Source organism: Pseudophryne corroboree, chromosome 5 (assembly GCF_028390025.1).
Source record: "Pseudophryne corroboree isolate aPseCor3 chromosome 5, aPseCor3.hap2, whole genome shotgun sequence".
Lineage (NCBI taxonomy): Eukaryota > Metazoa > Chordata > Amphibia > Anura > Myobatrachidae > Pseudophryne > Pseudophryne corroboree.
The window spans coordinates 524,490,783-524,511,937 of record NC_086448.1 but is presented as its reverse complement, the minus strand read 5'-3'; the positions used below and the strand labels follow the sequence as shown (position 1 = coordinate 524,511,937).

General features: G+C 43.7%; 1 long non-coding RNA gene across 1 annotated transcript in view; it reads right to left on the bottom strand.

Annotated features, from left to right (window-relative positions):
- Positions 1-1,797: 1,797 nt before the first annotated feature.
- LOC134929182 (uncharacterized) overlaps positions 1,798-21,155 on the bottom strand; it is a 59,489-nt gene continuing 40,131 nt past the window's right edge. Inside the window, exons 3-4 of the long non-coding RNA XR_010178354.1 lie at positions 3,330-3,363; positions 1,798-3,224 (exon numbers count right to left, since the gene is read on the bottom strand). This is a non-coding gene — a long non-coding RNA (uncharacterized LOC134929182). The remainder of the gene's footprint in view (positions 3,225-3,329; positions 3,364-21,155) is intronic.

Genomic DNA, 21,155 nt, shown 5'->3' with positions numbered 1-21,155 from the left:
CCAAAATTCGCTCCTGTTGCAGGCATAACTTCTTAACATAAAAGACTAGCAATAGCAGGTTAAAACAATAATAAATTTGATGAACAAATAAATGTTGAGTGTAGATTAAAAGATCGAGAGTAAATAGATAGTCAATAGGTCGACACCAGATGGTCGACAGTCAATAGATCGACAGGGTGAAAAGCTAAATGGCCTATCTGGACTTATCAACATGAAATGGTTGACACATAAATGGTTAACACATTTTTTGGTTTATTTTAACCCTAATCCTTAACCTAACCCTCCCATGGTACCTAACCCTCCTTCTAGTGCCTAATCCAAACCGCCCCCTCTGTCAGCCTAACCCTAACCCTCCCCCAAGTGCCTAAACCTAGCCCTAACCCTAAAAATCATGAAAATTCATGTGTCAGCAATTTCTGTTACCCTTTAGAACCTGTTTACTTTTTGACCCTATTGACCTACTGTAAATCCGTGTTGACAATTCAACATTCAACCTTTTGACACTGTTAACCTTTTGACCCTGTCGACGTATTCACTGTTGACCATCTGGTGTCGACCTATTGTTTGTTTATCTATTTACTGTCTTTCTTCCATCCGAATACCATAAAGGTTCATACAGAGGCATCTTTCATCCTTGAGGTAAGGTTTGGCAGCTCTAGCTACAAAAAACAGGATTATGTATGCACTGTTTAAACAAGGGATATACTGCACCTCATACAGCTGTTAACCAAATTCAAAAGAAGTTTCATAAATATATGGGGTCGCATGCAATGGCTTGCGAGAAGGCCGGAGCTCTGAGACTCCAGCCGAACTTGTAAAAAAATTTTAAAGCAGCAAACGTTTACAAGGCAAAACCAACCAGGCTTTGCCTTGTAAACGTTTGCTGCTATAAAAAAAAAAAGAGTTCGGCCGGAGTCTTGGAGCTCCGGCCGTCTTACAAGTCATTACATCCGGCCCATGATGTCTTGCCTGGCACTCTATATGGGAGATGTAAAGCAGGCAACCAGTAAATAGGCATTGCGGCGGCAGCCGATTCCATCCCCAGGATGACCTATACTATGTGCGGCGTGCACCAATCGCACCGCCCTGGTTATGGCCCTGAGGAGGAAGACACTTGACATATCATCCACCAGTAATACCAGTGGTGAGTCACAGTTGGCAGAGAAGAGTCAGCACATGGCAGCCACATGAATCATGTACCAGTCATTTACTTACAATAGTAAGAATATCTCAATCAAAACATATCTTAATTGTTCCTCATTTACTTCTGGTTCTTGCAAAGGCTTTTGCTTTTGTGCTGCACAGGATCTCTTATGATTATCTGCCAGCTTGGAGTAGCTCTGTGTGTAGCCAGGTGCTTTTCAATGGTTTCATGCTGAATGTTAAAACAGAGCCAAAAGCATGTTCGAAATCTTCTGTGGCAGTTGCTGTCCCCAAGGAATATACAGAAATAGAAATGACAGTTGACAAAGTTTGAGAGACACTGGGGGAGATTTATCAAAGCTTTTTAGAGAGATCGAGTAGAGTGAAATAAGGTACTAAATAATCAGCTCTTAACTGTCACGTTACAGGTTGTCGTACAAAAATTACAGCTGATCTCTCTCTAAGCTTGATAAATCTCCACCACCATCATACAGACAGTTCTCAAAATCCCATACTCTCATGATTCATATGCACCATAAATGAGGAGTAACTGAGCAGTATTTAGAAGGAAAACTGAACATTTTATTTGATTATAAAGGTATTGTTACATTAGTGAACTTTTCAAATTTTGCATAGTGCACCACCTCCTACATTGCTGCCTTTTCACACACTAAGCTGTATGGCTGAAGTAGTATGCAGAGGAATTTTACAGTGCAGATTGGGTGTGTAAATAACCCCAAGAATATTCACTCAAGGGTCCCACCTCTTCAAATTAATAATTTCACAAAAAACAATGCCCTAGTCACATTTTCCAAAAATATATACTACGTGTATCACTTTGATTAAAACAATAAACAAACCTTAGTGTGAAAATGTACATATTGCAGTTTTCATTGGATTACTCATTGGTCAATATTTTCCGTGAAAAAGCATCATGATTTTGATATTGTTTACATTTTTAATTACGATTTATCATTTAACAGTTTCACTGCTGTAAAACAATAAAATATATGACTATAGCTTGTCAAGAGATCAGTGCCAGTTTAATGTTCTATGTTTCTTTTGCCAGCTGCGCACAGATATGGAAGACGACAACAAATTAATTCCTTTCCATCAGAGACCAATTATAGCAAATATCAGTTACGAAAATGTTATCTTCTGGTCTTGACATATATTTTATATATTGCTTATATTACTTAAGCAATCACCTTTAATGCCTTTGCATGGTTCTTTGGGACAGAAGGCTGTGTTGGCCCTAGGCAACAACAACAACAGAAACAACAACAAAAAAAGTCTGTAGTGAAAAAATAAAGTTGTTAAAATGTGAATGAGGCCTTTGGAATCAAAGTTTACAAGGTAGACATGCATGCAAACCTTCTGTTGCAAATAAGGAGATTAAACCCATTTTTAAAAATGAATGCAAAAAGCAAAATAACTTCTTGAACTGTGTATATCCTTATGGCCGCTGCTTTATAAAGAAAATTACATTTGTCACAAAGCTATACATCATTTTCACTGCAGCGTATAGTCCCTTCTGTGTGTCAAGTATAAAACAAAAGCATTTTGTGAAAAATTGCTAAAGAAGTAATGATTTTTGTCCTCAACTCTTTGTTTTGCCTTTCAATAAAGAAGGCGACGTGTGCCTCGAATGATATATTATTGTTTTGGTGCATCCCTAGGAACACAGTGCATAACCAAAACCATGTTTCACTGCTGAGAAGCTATAGTTTTCTGGCCCTATGGCTCTGATGAGAATATAATGTTCCACAGTTTATAAATGCTTTGAGGTCAATACATGATTTGCTCTGGCTTGTTCATCCAATGAGCAGAAGGTCCAAAAATATATCAAGTCATTAGACAGCCCAGGATATAGGTTGCACAGTGTAATCTCCCTGGTGTTTTTAAACAATTTAAAACATTGCAAGCCTGGGTAAGGTTCCCGGTGATGGAAAGCGCTCTATGGAAACCTCTCTGTCAACTGGAGATGAGATAATTAGATCCAGGTAATACATAGAAGCCCCATCAGGGAACTGGAGAGCAAACATGTCATCTTTATGAGCCTTTCTTGTCCTCCCCAGCAACTGTGGACGGTAGATAGTAAAAAAAACATGAAGGATTCATCAGTGCCCTGAAACAACCACAACACAAAGATAATCAAGCTTTCATCACTTCATCATGTCCTTTACCTTGAGACTTGCCATCCTTGCTGACATAAAATACCTAGGCAACAAAGACAATTGCTCATCATTTTCACTTATGCACAATTACAAAACATTTTCTAGAGATAAAATTACTTATTTTTTAAATGTACATTGCAGTGTACAAATAATTGTAATTAGGAGCTTTTCTAAAGAGCTTTTATAATCCAAACGTGTAAGGTCAGCAGTTATGAACGTGTAAGGTCAGCAGTTTGTCCATATCTTTTTCATATGCAAAGTAATTAATCTATTTTCTAAAATGTATATACAAATTTTTGTGTAAAGAAGAAAAATTTAATTTCCATATGAGGTATTGCCAAAATGTTATAGGAATACATATACAGTAGATACATAAAATGACAAAAATAATTGTTTATGCTAAGTCATAAAATATGGAAAATACCTATCAGACAAGTTAAATATTTTTATAACCTGGCCATGACTAAATCCAGATGTAGCAGAGTGACAGACTAGACCGTAGGAGAAAGGAAGTAACCCCCTGGGAGGCTCTCACCTTGTTAATTCAAAGCCTACTGTATTTAAGGCCTGGAAATTAAATTATGGGTGTTGTGTGATGGAGAAAGGAACCCTACCTGTGAACCTCTATGTTGTATGCTAAGATATTGCTTTGCTTTGATACTGCTATGTTGATGCTACTATGTTATGATTCCACTATGCTGCAATGCTGCTATGCTGTGATAATACTATGCTACAACACTAAGCTGATGCTATAAGACTGCTTTGCTACTGTTGAAACACTACTGTGCTACTGTGACTACTTAAAAAAGGTACCACAGCTAGGGTAGTATTAACCGTAAGGCTGACTAGGCTGAAGCCTAGGGGCCCCACGGGATCTTGGGGCCCATTAATTTATTTTGCTGTGGCACTGTTATCTACACCCTAGGGTTCTATTTTTTAAAGGCACTTTGCACTCTGCACTGTAGCAAGGCACACTTGTATTCAGCTGCGGCTTGTTTTGAGACAATTGGGGGGTGGGAGGGGGACAGTGGACAATTAGCGCACTAGCAATATTTCAAAAGAGAAAAGAAAAGAACGACTGCATTGTGGGAAAAGGTCAGCAGACTTTATTTCAACTGGGTATCGGTATCCATGTGAATGCTGAAAGTGTAAATGACTGCATAAGCTCTGCTTCCCAAATGTCAGCTGTAGTGTGGTGACAGATTGAAGTTCCAGAGGGGCCTGAAATACCTGAAATCTACCTTCTGCTTTTTCCTCTACACATACCTCTTATTTTGCTGTATTCTTTTGCTTGTTTCTGGCATTCTGTGCCTTTCTCCAGCTTCTCTTTTCTTCTTTCCTTAGCCTTTTCTGTGTCTGATGTCTTAGTGTTCCCCAGGCAAGTCCACATACCTGTGTGAGTGTGGTGGTGGTGCTGCTGCTGTGGCCAGTAGTTCTGGAGTGGTTACCCACCACCCAGATTCCCCCATTGTTATGTCTCTGTTTCCTAACTGGAAGGTGAGTAATGAGCCTAGTCCATAGCTATCTCGGGATTTCCTGGCTGCACACTGATGTTGAGGCCACAGTTCTCCCTATGTCAGCTGGGGTTGTAAATGCTTCAATGCCAGTGGTAGTCTGTCCTTGCAAGGCCATAGCTGCTGTCTTGGTGGCTGGTGTGGGGGATGTGACCTCCTCATGGCTGCATCCCTGTAATGAGATGGTAGTGGCTCAGTTGGATCTGAGTTACTCGCTTCCCATTCTACTGCTCCAGTTAAGTGAGTACAGTTGGGTATGAGGCTTTCTTCAGATAGGAGTGGGCCAGCAATGCAATGTCTAGATGGACTTTTGCTGCCTAATAATGTACTGGGCAATCATTCTGAGGGATGGTTGCTCCATTTTAATCTATTGCAGCCCATCCCTTTACCCCCATCACCCAGGTTCCCACAGGGGTTTACCAGGTCTGGTGCTTGCTTTTGTGGGTTGTATAAGTGAAGCAGTCCTTACTGGATTCCAGGGCTGTCACATCCTTTAGTTTTTCAAACATTTCTTCTTCAAGACTTCAGGTTCCTGTTGATTTCAGGGTTATGATTTGTGCCACTGGATCTGAAACATTTCTTTATTACTCTCCTTCCCACTTAGAGCCTCAGACTGTCCATTTGGTGAGTTGCTTGGGTCTCCTGGTTTCTCTGTACATGGTTTAAGATTGTCATCTTCTCTGTCTAGTACTAATCTACAAAATCTAGAAATGATAGCTCAAGATCACCTAAGCATTACGGCGAGGGCTTAGTGCAATGAAACAATTCTGCAGTGCTGTGTAGTTTATGCACATTGATTCTTGACCATGGGGGTCATTCTGAGTTGATCACTAGCTGCCGTTGTTCACAGTGCAGCGATCAGGCTAAAAAACTATTTTTCTGCGCATGCATATGCACTGCAATGCGCACGCACGTCGTACTGGTACAAAGCCCGTTGTTGTTTTGCACAGGTTCTAGCGAAGTTTTCAGGAAGGGGGCATTTCTGGGTGTCAACTGACCATTTTCAGGGAGTGTTTGCAAAAACGCAGGCGTGTCTGAAATAATGCAGGCGTGGCTGGGCGTTCGCTGGGCGGGTGTATAACGTCAAATCCGGACACGAATAGGCTGAAGTGATCGCAAGTACTGAGTAGGTTCAGAGCTACTCTAAAACTGCACAAACTGTTTTTGCAGAGCTCAGCTGCACATGCGTTCGTACTTCTGCTAAGCTAAAAAACACTCTCCAGTGGGCGGCGGCATAGCGTTTGCACGGCTGTTAAAACTAGCTAGCGAGCGATCAACTCGGAATGACCCACCATATGCGGTGGTATAAATATGTTAACATGTTTACTCCAAAACAAATGGTCAGAGGCTTTGACTGAAGCACGGAAGAAGGGGGAAGGAGAAAAGGTGTACATCCTGTATCATAGCTAACTTGCAGAGGGTATGGGTCATTGGGTCAACACAACTTGGGTCGACAGTCATTAGGTCGACCACTGAAGGTCGACATGGGCATTAGGTGGACATGCACTAGGTCGACATGGGCATTAAGTCGACATGTACTAGGTCGACAGGTGAAAGGTCGACGTGAGTTTTGGGACTTTTTTTGGTGTTGTTTTCTTCGTAAAGTGACTGGGAACCCCATTTAGTGCACCGTGTCCCCTTACATGGCTCTCTATGCTCGCCATGCTTTGGACAAGGGGCCTCGCTGTGCTCAGCACAGGTTACCGTTCCCAATTGTAGTCCACGTGGATCATAAAGTATGAAAAGGTCCAAAAATTGAAAAAAAAATGTGAAAAACTCACGTCGACCTTTTGACCTGTTGAACTAGTGCATGTCGACCTAATGCCCATGTCAACCTTCAGTGGTCGACCTAATGACTGTCGACCTAAGTTGTGTCGACCTAACGACCGTATCCCCTTGCAGATATGTATAGCGTTGTGGCATGTTATATATAGACTTGCCTTTCAATATATCAGAATGTGCTGCAATATATGCACCTGCATTTATGGCATGGCCATGGGCATGTGTGGCTGCATATAACACTCCAGTGATGAGGAGTTCAGCCACAAAAAGTACAGAGTGGCTGTCATAGACTTTGGCTACAAACACATCGAGGTCTGGCTTGATGTTAATCACCCAACCTCCATCCATCTTTTAACAATAACTCTTGTTCTGCCGGGCCTGCTGTTTATTTAGGCAACTATGCCTCTTGCCTCGGGTAGCACCCAGCCAAAGACTGATCTTGTTCATGTTGTGGTGTTGTTCTCGTTCAGGTTGTAGTGTTGTGGCTGGTCGCTCCTACAGCAGTGTTAGATTTAAATAAAGCCCCTTCTGGATGCCATGTCTTGTCATGTCATGCCGTGGTACTGTATCTGGATCAGGGTAAGGCTGATTTCTTGTCATCTGGATTATCAGAGGGTAAACAGAATTTTTGGGTGTGAAATTTTGGGGGTTGTTCATTCCAACAACTGGCAACATTCTTCTTCACTTCTGCCAATGCTGCAGTTTCTTTAATTTTAGCAAAAAAAAATATAGAATTGGAATACACAGCACTTAGAGGCAGCATAAATCAAATGGCTCCGAGATTTAAAATAAAAATATTTGTTACAATTAGACGTCAATTATAAAAACAACAATGTTGTAACAGTGTCAATAAAAAGTATTGCATATTAGCAAACATTTGCACACTTCTACAATGGGAACCACGCTAGCTATAGTGCAGCAGTGATATGCACTCAATCAGAGTGGTCAGAATTCATTTAGTTGGTATGCAGTTAATAAAGTTGGTAAAACAAAGTTCAGTATGTTCCTACTGGATTAATGTGCCTCTGAAAGTGACTAAGCATAGAGTATATTTCATATATATAAATAGTGACATGAATAACCAGCAGACATGGCTAATGTATAGACAGGGAGATAGAGAGGAAAGTTCACCTGATACTTTCAGTCTCACAGTATAGCCCAAATGCTGGAATCACTGTTAGCTCCATGGTAAATCTCTGTTATAAATACAATCTGCACCGTGGCACCTTTAGTTTGTCCGTGCAAGAATGGCCAGTGGTATTGTAAAAGACATTATTCCCCTGTGTATCACACACTGACTGGCATTCATGATAACCACCAAGCACTACAAATGAACTTCTTACTGGTCCATGCAGTATAGAATGTAAGATGATCGCTGCTGATATGGCAGACTGGAAATTACCACCTCAGGGGCTTCTTTTAACTGCATCTTCCAGTGACCAAGTGCTCCAGATTACCTGCGGTGACCACTTGCTCTTCACTGCATCTGTCCTGCTACTAGATGTTACCTTGTCAGTAGCAGGTAGAGTCAATGTTCTGCCCATATAGGTGATGGGACATTCTTGCATGTTTTGGTTGTCAAAGGCCCTTGCTGCCCAGGACACTTCTTTCTTTCATAGATTAGTAAGATCTGTTGGTTTGGTGATAGGGGCATGTGCTGATCTCAGTTGAAGTTCTGGCTGCTTGAAATCATGCATCAAAGGGGTGTGCCTCAGGCCCTGGTGTTATACCTAGGTGTAGTAATTCATGTCTCTCAACTAGGTAATATCAATTGATAATAATTTGGTGTCCAATAAGGTGGCCCTGGCCCTCTTGTCAGTTGGTGTAGGCATCTAATGGGCCCAGGCGTATTTGGAGGGGTGTGCATTCTGGTGTGGTTATGGGTGTAGCTAGGTGCAAGGTCAATTACAGTGTGTCTTGTTTTCTTTTAGCTAGTGATCACGTGGGGGTTCCCTATGGCCACTTTGCTTTAAGGATGCCCAATTCTATAGGGCAGAGAGAGGTCATCTCAATGATGAGAGTACAGTATGTTCTTGTTTTTGGAGGATTTGTTCAGAGGTGCATCTGGTTTGTTATATCTTTGTTCATTTAGTATGGTTTGGTTTAGATTATGGATGGTTGTGGTGCTGTGGCTAGTTAGGTGCCAGGCTTTGGTGGTAAGGTATATCAGTTTGTTGTTATTATAATTTTAGAAATTGTTTGGGTGCGCTCTCATCATAAATTTACTCATTTTAGACATGATCTTACCGGGAGAGACAACACTAGTCACACAAATATGTTCCGACATGTGGGGGTAATTCCAAGTTGATCGCAGCAGGATTTTTGATAGCAACTGGGCAAAACCATGTGCACTGCAGGGGAGGCAGATATAACATGTGCAGAAAGAGTTAGATTTGGGTGGGTTATATTGTTTCTGTGCAGGGTAAATACTGGCTGCTTTATTTTTACACTGCAAATTAGATTGCAGATTGAACACACCACGCCCAAATCTAACTCTCTCTGCACATGTTATATCTGCCTCCCCTGCAGTGCACATGGTTTTGCCCAGTTGCTATCAAAAATTCTGCTGCAATCAACTTGGAATTACCCCCATGTGAGTGGGTTTTTGTGTATAACTTTGCATTCTCTTCATGTCCATTCTTTCATCCACCACCATAACTTTTACCAAAATTTCACAAAATTTTAAATTGTCAAGATACATTTTTCCAATTTAACACCACACAGTCATCTGTAGTTCTCATTGTAAAGTGGGGTGTGATATAATAGATAGTGTCTAGTTAGACAGTCAATAGATAGACACCACATGTTAGACAGTCAAAAGGTCGAAAGGGTCAAAAGGTTGACAGGGTCAAAAGGTAGACTTGATCAAAAGGTCGACATGAAAATGGTTGACATAAAAAAAGTGGACCCCATTTTTTTATTTATTTTTTTGCATTTTTTTGGGGTTTGTGTGGATAGTTTTGTCATCTCGGACACCTATTTGTAGAATGGCATCCGCTCACCACGCTTCGGGCTCGGTGGCTTTATGCGCTCACCACAAAGTTTATACCCAACTCTATACCAACATGGATAGAGAAGGTATAAAAATGTACAAAAACATGTAAAATTTTAAAAAACCTGTGTCTACCTTTTTTATGTCGACCATAAATGTAATAGGGTGCGATTTTCGGAAAGCATACAATTTTTACAGCAAATTTGCATGTTTTCCAAAAATCGCAGATGCAATAGCTTGAGATTTTGTTAAAAAGTTTTTAACATATATAAAAAAGCATAATACGGGGTGAAAAATGACTGGGGTTTCCCCGTATTTTAACAGCTGGCACCGGACTCTTGGACCGGTCCTGGTTCCAAAAATATGGGGGACAATAGAAGTAGGGGTCCTCCGTATTTTTGAAACCAGCACCAGTCTACACTAGCCAGGGGCATGATGCCACAGCCGGAGGACACTTTTATATAGGTCCCTGTGGTCGCAGCATCACTCCCCCCAACTAGTCACCCCTGGCCAGGGTTCACTGGGGGAGTGCTCTCTAGGTACTCAAGGGCCAGGGATGAAGCCCGGAGCTCTCCACTTCATCCATGGGCTGTGGATGGAGGGCTGATAGCCATAAAAGTGTTAAAATGAATATTGTCTTGTGTTGTGGAACTACAAGTCCCAGCAAGCCTCCCCGTGTGCTGGTACTTGGAGAACCAGAAGTACCAGCATGCAGGGAATTAACGGACCCGCTGGTACCTGTAGTTCCACAACAAAAGAAATACCCCAAAAATAAGACAATACACACACACACACACACACACACACACCTTGAAAGTAAAGGTTTATTTACACAAACTTACACACTCACACATACTTACCTAGTGTCCCATGCATCACCTCTGTCCCCTTGTCCAAGTAGAATCCATTATGGTACCTGTAAAAAAACAACAACTATATATTCACCTATAATCCTGTGTAGATCAGTCCTCTTCTTTCCCTGTGTAAACATGGATCCCCTTTAGTTTGAGGGTTCAGGCTATTTGTGTGTGTTTTTTTTAACGCATGGATGCCTACAGGGAATGAAAAGAACCGATCTACACAGGATTATAAGTGAGTATATTGGGTTTTTTTTTTACAGGTACCCTAATGGATTCTTCTTGGACAAGGAGACCGAGGTGCTGCGTGGGACACTAGGTAAGTATGTGTGAGTGTGTGTGTGTAAATAAACTTTTACTTTTCAAGGTGTATGTGTATTTTCTTTTTTGGGGTATTTCTTTTGTTGTGGAACTACAGGTACCATCGGGCCCATTAATTCCCCGCATGCTGGTACTTCTGGTTCTCCAAGTACCAGCATGTGGGGGAGGCTTGCTGGGACTTTTAGTTCCACACCAAAAGACAATATTCATTTTAACACTTTCACGGCTATCAGCCCTCCATCCACAGCAAACGGATGGAGGGGACAGCCCCGAGCTTCATCCCTGGCCCTTGGGTGCCTTTATTTTAGGGGTCCCCACTCCTCCAGGGAACCCCGGCCGGGGATGACTAGTTGGGGGGAATGATGCTGCGGCCACAGGGACCTATATTAAAGTGTCCCCCACCTGACGTACAACCTCCCTGGCTAGTGGAGCCCATGCTGGTTTCAAAAATACGGGACCCCTACTTCTTTTGTCCCCCGTATTCTTGGAACCAGGACCGGTCCAAGAGTCCGATGCTGGTTGTTAAAATATGGGGGAACAGTTTCTTTACTTTTACAGAAAGAAGCATGCATGAATCTCATTGATCTGTGCATGCTTCTCAGTAATAAAAACATGACCTGAAAACCACATGTTTTTATTACTAAAAAATCGCATGTTTCCTTTACTAAAAATCACCAATAATTGCATGCAAATTATATGTTAACCTTAAAATTCGTACCCTATTACATTTGCGATTTTTTGGAAAGCAATCACAAGTTACAAACGTGCGATTTGCTATTACATCTAGCCTCTGGTGTCTATCTATTGACTGTCTAGACACTGTCTATCTATCATCCGGATACCTGTAAAGTGTTAAGCTGGAATTCTGTATAAACTGTATAACATATTCAGGGCTGATTCTAGACCTTGTGGCTCACAGGGTGAAAGTTTTCTTTGGCGCCCCCCAACAGGGTTGGTGTGCGCCAAAGGTGCGCTGCAAAAAATAAGGGCATGGCTTCATGGGGAAGGGGTGTGGCCACCGAATAGTACCAATTCTCATAAAACCGCACAGTAGTACCACTTATACACATTATGCCAGGTAGAGCACCTTATACAACCCAGTCAAAACAAAAACAGAGGGGGGAACCTGATTCATGCCCTTTACATTATTTGTCATGTTTCCTCCTTATAGTAATGCCCATTACACATTATGTCACATCACAGAATGCCCAATACACATTATTCCACACACCGTAATTCCCATTACACATTATGCCACACATTGTAATGCACATTACACATTATGCCACACACTGTTACACCCATTACACGTTATGCCACACACTGTAATGCCCCACATTATGCCATACACTGTAATTACACATTATGCCACACACTGTAATGCCCCTGATAACCATTTTATGCCCCACACACAACAATGTCCCTTATAAAGTATGCCCCACATACTTTTAAATGTTATTACTTTTAAATTAGCTGCTTGTTGCGGGGTCTAATGCTCATTGCCAGGGGTTTCATGCTCGTTGTCAGGGGTTTCATGTTCTGGGTTCCATGCTCATTGCCAGAGGTTTCCTGATCGTTGCCAGGTGTTCCACCCGCACCACGGCTTGCAGTAGGTGCCATGGGCTGCATAGGCACCCTCTTCAGCTGACACCATTGACCTCCTCCAGGCGCTAGAGGTCAAGTGGGACTTCTAGCGTCTGTCTGTCTCCCTCAATGGTGTGCAAGGTGCGGGTGGGTGGATGGCCCCTGCAGAGTGACTGCGGCCACGGCCTCTGGCCGCAGCACCCCGGGTGCTCGCCCTGATTGACCGCACGTAGAACTGCTCCTGAACATATTTGGAATATAGGGTTATCAGCTGCTTGTGAATTAAGAGGGACAGAAAGCTGTCAATCAGCCTGAGGAGGGTTAAACCTAAGTGTTTTAAGACTGGGACCAAAAATGGCATTTTCATTTAAGTTTATTATCATGAAACAGCCAATGGTATTTGTCTTTGGAGTGGAGAGGTGCGGCTTAGTTCTGTACAGGGCCGGTGCTAGGGTGTTCGGCGCCCCCCTGCAAACTATAAATTTGCGCCCTCCCATACTTTACAAAGGGACAGCGCACATAATACCCCTTGTAGTAGAGACGCTTACACACGTAACGCCCCCTGTAGCAGTGACGCTTACACGCGTAATGCCCACTGTAGCAGTGCCGCTTACACACGTAACGCCCCCTGTAGCAGTGCCACTTACACACGTAACGCCCCCTGTAGCAGTGCCACTTACACACGTAACGCCCCCTGTAGCAGTGCCGCTTACACACGTAAAGCCCCCTGTACCAGTGTCGCTTACAGACATAACACCCCCTGTACCAGTGCCGCTTACACACGTAACACCCCCTGTAGCAGTTCCGCATACACATGTAACGCCCCCTGTAGCAGTGACGCTTACACACGTAAAGCCCCCTGTACCAGTGTCGCTTACAGACGTAACACCCCCTGTACCAGTGCCACACACGTAACACTCCCTCTAGCAGTGCCGCTTACACATGTAACATCCCCTGTAGCAGTGCCGCTTACACACGTAATGCCCCCTGTACGGGTGCCATTTACACATGTAATGCCCCCTGTAGCAATGATGCTTACACACATAACGCTCCCTGTAGCAGTGACACTTACACACGTAACTCCCCCTGTACCAGTACCGCTTACACACGTAACGCCCCCTGTACCAGTGCCGCTTACACACGTAACACCCCCTGTAGCAGTGACGCTTACACACGTAACTCCCCCTGTACCAGTGCCCAATGCCACTTACACACGTAACGCCCCCTGTACCAGTGCCGATTAGACACGTAACGCCCACTGTACCAGTGCCGCTTAGACAAGTAACGCCCCCATACCAGTGCCGCTTAGAGACGTAACGCCCCCTGTATCAGTGCCGCTTACACGTGTAATGCCCTCTGTATCAGTGCCGCTTACACACGTAACGCCCCCTGTACCAGTGCTGATTAGACACGTAACACCCCCTGTACGAGTGCCGCTTAGACACATAATGCCCCCGTACCAGTGCCGATTAGACACGTAACAACCCCTGTACCAGTGACACATACACACATTATGCAGTAGTCACACATACACATGGTGAAAGCTGCTGTTTACTGCTCCCCTGGATTTACAACAAAAGAAGAAGTAAAGATCTAAAGACCTGGACCAAGTCCCCACACTTCAACACCTTACGGACCCTGCTGGAGGGATCCTTCAAACTGTGGCAACCACTTCACATCTCTTCTTCAAGGGACTGCTACTATGCAAGGTGCCTAACCGCTTAAGCGCCTTGAAAGACATCAGTGGTAACTATTACATATGATTGATCATCTTATAGGCCTATATGAGATTAGAAGGGACTACTACAAAGGAACAGGTCAAGCAGACTCTCCTTGATTTCCATTATCATTTCCATTTCGGGAGTAGCATCACATGCGGCAATTTTAAATAGAACTTTTTAATTGTGTATGTTGTTATGAATTGTTTTTTTTTAATTAAATGCATGTGTTCATCTGATATGTGGATTGTAGTGACCTACTCATTTCATTGGTGACCATAAGCGCTTTACCTCTATTTGTTCTTGTGCTGTATGTTGAGGTCTGACCAACCTCTTTTTGTTTAGCTGCTGTGTTGAACCTCCCCACCTAGCATCAGGAGTTGATTACCCTAGGGTAATTTTTTCTTAATTCACACAGATACACACACCACAAATATATATATATATATATATATATATATATATATAAATATAGATATATATAAATATAGATATATATATACATACACACACATGCTGTACATATATTACACACATACACAGTCACACATATATACAGTATACACAGATACTGTATACACATACACACACACACACACACACACACACACACACACACACTCACTCTCTTTCCAGACACTTACCTAAGGAAGTCTGGCTGGCTGAAGCTGCAGCAGCTCATCCTCCTGCTGCAGCCTGGTCCCATCTAGCTCTGCTCCTTATTCCCATCTAGCTCAGCCCCCCTTTGGATCCCACCCAGCCAATGCACTGTCATACAGGGGGAGAGGAGGGGGAGAGGAGACTTTGTGCTGCCGGCGCCAAGGGGGAGAGGAGGTTTTGTGCTGCCGGCGCCGCTGCATGTCATAGAGTGTGACAGCAGCCGGCAGCAGTAGCAGGGACATCAGCAGCAGCTCAGCACAGAAATGCAGAGCAGGGAGAGCGCCTCTCCACCCTGGCGCCTCCCTGCACTGCATCTCCTTGCTAAGCGGTCAGCACCGGGCCTGGTTCTGTATATAAGACTTTTATCACAGTGTTATGCTTCTGTGATCCGAGTTTTCCTCCTTCACTTTATGGTACTTGTTGGCTGATTGTTACTTTGGTGGCGGTAAAGAATGGCAGTTTGTTGCTGCTATAAAGAGTTTAGTGTACTCTCCTAATTAAGTTATCTGCTATCCTGCTTTATGTTTGTGCCTAGCAGCTATTCCCCTAGTCTTCCAACAGAATATTGCAGATTTGCCTGTTTGTCTGAAAGTGTATTTTATGAGGAACAGACAGTTTATACCATTTTCTTGTTTTTGATGTTTGTGAACACAGACTCTTATGATGTAAAAACAGAATTTTCTGGGCTCGGGAGGAGCCTGAGGAGAGTTCGGCTTGATGTGCTTTACTGTTACCAGTATATTAGAAGTAATGGTGGTAAAAATTAATATTATAATTAATTAATATTATACGTATTACTATTATTGCTACTATTATTAAAGTTTATTTATAAAGTACCAGTATACTTTGCTTTCTTAATAACAAGCAGACAAAAAGGTCAGCAGTCCCAGTTCACAAACTTATGTAAACTATCTAATAGCTGATAAATCTGTGATCTAACCGCTTTTTATACAGTATGTACTTTATTATAACTAGCAAAGTTCTACCCACCAGTTTGGGTGGGTAGAACTTTGCATGTTCTACCCACCCAAACAGATGCTGTTGTCACTCCTGATAGGGGGGTAGCTACAATATATAATGAATACATTTATTCAAAAGGCTCATTTGAAAAGCTGTAGCTCAATACTGAGAAATACATCAAGTGACTACATTTACCAGCCACTTCCACCTACAGGTGCCTTTCACCCACATCAAGCTAGCGGCCTGCCATGAGTGCCATGGTTTCTGTGGGACAGAATTTGCATGTATGTGTTTGTAATAGAGATGAGCGGGTTCGGTTTCTCTGAATCCGAACCAGCCCGAACTTCATGGTTTTTTTCACGGGTCCGAGCAGACTCGGATCCTCCCGCCTTGCTCGGTTAACCCGAGCGCGCCCGAACGTCATCATGACGCTGTCGGATTCTCGCGAGACTCGGATTCTATATAAGGAGCCGCGCGTCGCCGCCATTTTCACACGTGCATTGAGATTGATAGGGAGAGGACGTGGCTGGCGTCCTCTCCATTTAGATTAGAAGAGAGAGAGAGAGAGATTGACCTGATTTACTGGAGCTTAGGAGTACTGTAGAAGTGTAGAGAGTGCAGAGTTTACTAGTGACTGACCACAGTGACCACCAGACAGTGCAGTTTTATTTAATATATCCGTTCTCTGCCTGAAAAAAACGATACACACAGTGACTCAGTCACATACCATATCTGTGTGCACTGCTCAGTCCAGTGTGCTGCATCATCTATGTATATATATCTGACTATGCTCAGCTCACACAGCTTATAATTGTGGGGGAGACTGGGGAGCACTGCAGTGCCAGTTATAGGTTATAGCAGGAGCCAGGAGTACATATTATATTAAAATTAAACAGTGCACACTTTTGCTGCAGGAGTGCCACTGCCAGTGTGACTGACCAGTGACCTGACCACACTGACCACCAGTATAGTTAGTAGTATACTATATTGTGATTGCCTGAAAAAGTTAAACACTCGTCGTGTGACTTCACTTGTGTGGTGTTTTTTTACTCATTCTGCTGACAGACAGTGTCCAGCAGGTCCGTCATTATATAATATATACCTGTCCGGCTGCAGTAGTGATATATATATATTTTTTATATCATTATTTATCATCCAGTCGCAGCAGACACAGTATGGTAGTTCACGGCTGTAGCTACCTCTGTGTCGGCACTCGGAAGTCCATCCATAATTGTATACCACCTACACGTGGTTTTTTTTTCTTTCTTCTTTATACATACATACTACTACATCTCTTTATCAACCAGTCTATATTAGCAGCAGACACAGTACAGTACGGTAGTCCACGGCTGTAGCTACCTCTGTGTCGGCACTCGGCAGTCCGTCCATAATTGTATACCACCTACACGTGGTTTTTTTTTCTTTCTTCTTTATACATACATACTACTACATCTCTTTATCAACCAGTCTATATTAGCAGCAGACACAGTACAGTACGGTAGTTCACGGCTGTAGCTACCTCTGTGTCGGCACTCGGCAGTCCGTCCATAATTGTATACCACCTACCCGAGGTTTTTTTTTCTTTCTTCTTTATACATACATACTACTACATCTCTTTATCAACCAGTCTATATTAGCAGCAGACACAGTACAGTACGGTAGTTCACGGCTGTAGCTACCTCTGTGCCGGCACTCGGCAGTCCGTCCATAATTGTATACCACCTACCCGAGGTTTTTTTTTCTTTCTTCTTTATACATGCATACTACTACATCTCTTTATCAACCAGTCTATATTAGCAGCAGACACAGTACAGTACGGTAGTTCACGGCTGTAGCTACCTCTGTGTCGGCACTCGGCAGTCCGTCCATAATTGTATACCACCTACCCGAGGTTTTTTTTTCTTTCTTCTTTATACATACATACTACTACATCTCTTTATCAACCAGTCTATATTAGCAGCAGACACAGTACAGTACGGTAGTTCACGGCTGTAGCTACCTCTGTGTCGGCACTCGGCAGTCCGTCCATAATTGTATACCACCTACCCGTGTTTTTTTTTTCTTTCTTCTTTATACTTATACATACTACTACATCTCTTTATCAACCAGTCTATATTAGCAGCAGACACAGTACAGTACGGTAGTCCATGGCTGTAGCTACCTCTGTGTCGGCACTCGGCAGTCCATCCATAATTGTATACCACCTACCCGTGGTTTTTTTTTCTTTCTTCTTTATACTTATACATACTACTACATCTCTTTATCAACCAGTCTATATTAGCAGCAGACACAGTACAGTACGGTAGTCCACGGCTGTAGCTACCTCTGTGTCGGCACTCGGCAGTCCGTCCATAATTGTATACCACCTACCCGTGGTTTTTTTTTCTTTCTTCTTTATACTTATACATACTACTACATCTCTTTATCAACCAGTCTATATTAGCAGCAGACACAGTACAGTACGGTAGTCCACGGCTGTAGCTACCTCTGTGTCGGCACTCGGCAGTCCGTCCATAATTGTATACCACCTACCCGTGGTTTTTTTTCTTTCTTCTTTATACTTATACATACTACTACATCTCTTTATCAACCAGTCTATATTAGCAGCAGACACAGTACAGTACGGTAGTCCACGGCTGTAGCTACCTCTGTGTCGGCACTCGGCAGTCCGTCCATAATTGTATACCACCTACCCGTGGTTTTTTTTTCTTTCTTCTTTATACTTATACATACTACTACATCTCTTTATCAACCAGTCTATATTAGCAGCAGACACAGTACAGTACGGTAGTTCACGGCTGTAGCTACCTCTGTGTCGGCACTCGGCAGTCCGTCCATAATTGTATACTAGTATCCATCCATCTCCATTGTTTACCTGAGGTGCCTTTTAGTTGTGCCTATTAAAATATGGAGAACAAAAATGTTGAGGTTCCAAAATTAGGGAAAGATCAAGATCCACTTCCACCTCGTGCTGAAGCTGCTGCCACTAGTCATGGCCGAGACGATGAAATGCCAGCAACGTCGTCTGCCAAGGCCGATGCCCAATGTCATAGTACAGAGCATGTCAAATCCAAAACACCAAATATCAGTAAAAAAAGGACTCCAAAACCTAAAATAAAATTGTCGGAGGAGAAGCGTAAACTTGCCAATATGCCATTTACCACACGGAGTGGCAAGGAACGGCTGAGGCCCTGGCCTATGTTCATGGCTAGTTGTTCAGCTTCACATGAGGATGGAGGCACTCAGCCTCTCGCTAGAAAAATGAAAAGACTCAAGCTGGCAAAAGCAGTAGCACCGCAAAGAACTGTGCGTTCTTCGAAATCCCAAATCCACAAGGAGAGTCCAATTGTGTCGGTTGCGATGCCTGACCTTCCCAACACTGGACGTGAAGAGCATGCGCCTTCCACCATTTGCACGCCCCCTGCAAGTGCTGGAAGGAGCACCCGCAGTCCAGTTCCTGATAGTCAGATTGAAGATGTCAGTGTTGAAGTACACCAGGATGAGGAGGATATGGGTGTTGCTGGCGCTGGGGAGGAAATTGACCAGGAGGATTCTGATGGTGAGGTGGTTTGTTTAAGTCAGGCACCCGGGGAGACACCTGTTGTCCGTGGGAGGAATATGGCCGTTGACATGCCTGGTGAAAATACCAAAAAAATCAGCTCTTCGGTGTGGAGGTATTTCAACAGAAATGCGGACAACAGGTGTCAAGCCGTGTGTTCCCTTTGTCAAGCTGTAATAAGTAGGGGTAAGGACGTTAACCACCTCGGAACATCCTCCCTTATACGTCACCTGCAGCGCATTCATAATAAGTCAGTGACAAGTTCAAAAACTTTGGGTGACAGCGGAAGCAGTCCACTGACCAGTAAATCCCTTCCTCTTGTAACCAAGCTCACGCAAACCACCCCACCAACTCCCTCAGTGTCAATTTCCTCCTTCCCCAGGAATGCCAATAGTCCTGCAGGCCATGTCACTGGCAATTCTGACGAGTCCTCTCCTGCCTGGGATTCCTCCGATGCATCCTTGCGTGTAACGCCTACTGCTGCTGGCGCTGCTGTTGTTGCTGCTGGGAGTCGATGGTCATCCCAGAGGGGAAGTCGTAAGACCACTTTTACTACTTCCACCAAGCAATTGACTGTCCAACAGTCCTTTGCGAGGAAGATGAAATATCACAGCAGTCATCCTACTGCAAAGCGGATAACTGAGGCCTTGGCATCCTGGGTGGTGAGAAACGTGGTTCCGGTATCCATCATTACTGCAGAGCCAACTAGAGACTTGTTGGAGGTACTGTGTCCCCGGTACCAAATACCATCTAGGTTCCATTTCTCTAGGCAGGCGATACCGAAAATTTACACAGACCTCAGAAAAAGAGTCACCAGTGTCCTAAAAAATGCAGCTGTACCCAATGTCCACTTAACCACGGACATGTGGACAAGTGGAGCAGGGCAGGGTCAGGACTATATGACTGTGACAGCCCACTGGGTAGATGTATGGACTCCCGCCGCAAGAACAGCAGCGGCGGCACCAGTAGCAGCATCTCGCAAACGCCAACTCTTTCCTAGGCAGGCTACGCTTTGTATCACCGCCTTCCAGAATACGCACACAGCTGAAAACCTCTTACGGCAACTGAGGAAGATCATCGCGGAATGGCTTACCCCAATTGGACTCTCCTGTGGATTTGTGGCATCGGACAACGCCAGCAATATTGTGTGTGCATTAAATATGGGCAAATTCCAGCACGTCCCATGTTTTGCACATACCTTGAATTTGGTGGTGCAGAATTATTTAAAAAACGACAGGGGCGTGCAAGAGATGCTGTCGGTGGCCAGAAGAATTGCGGGACACTTTCGGCGTACAGGCACCACGTACAGAAGACTGGAGCACCACCAAAAACTACTGAACCTGCCCTGCCATCATCTGAAGCAAGAAGTGGTAACGAGGTGGAATTCAACCCTCTATATGCTTCAGAGGTTGGAGGAGCAGCAAAAGGCCATTCAAGCCTATACAATTGAGCACGATATAGGAGGTGGAATGCACCTGTCTCAAGCGCAGTGGAGAATGATTTCAACGTTGTGCAAGGTTCTGCTGCCCTTTGAACTTGCCACACGTGAAGTCAGTTCAGACACTGCCAGCCTGAGTCAGGTCATTCCCCTCATCAGGCTTTTGCAGAAGAAGCTGGAGACATTGAAGGAGGAGCTAACACGGAGCGATTCCGCTAGGCATGTGGGACTTGTGGATGGAGCCCTTAATTCGCTTAACAAGGATTCACGGGTGGTCAATCTGTTGAAATCAGAGCACTACATTTTGGCCACCATGCTCGATCCTAGATTTAAAGCCTACCTTGGATCTCTCTTTCCGGCAGACACAAGTCTGCTGGGGTTGAAAGACCTGCTGGTGAGAAAATTGTCAAGTCAAGCGGAACGCGACCTGTCAACATCTCCTCCTTCACA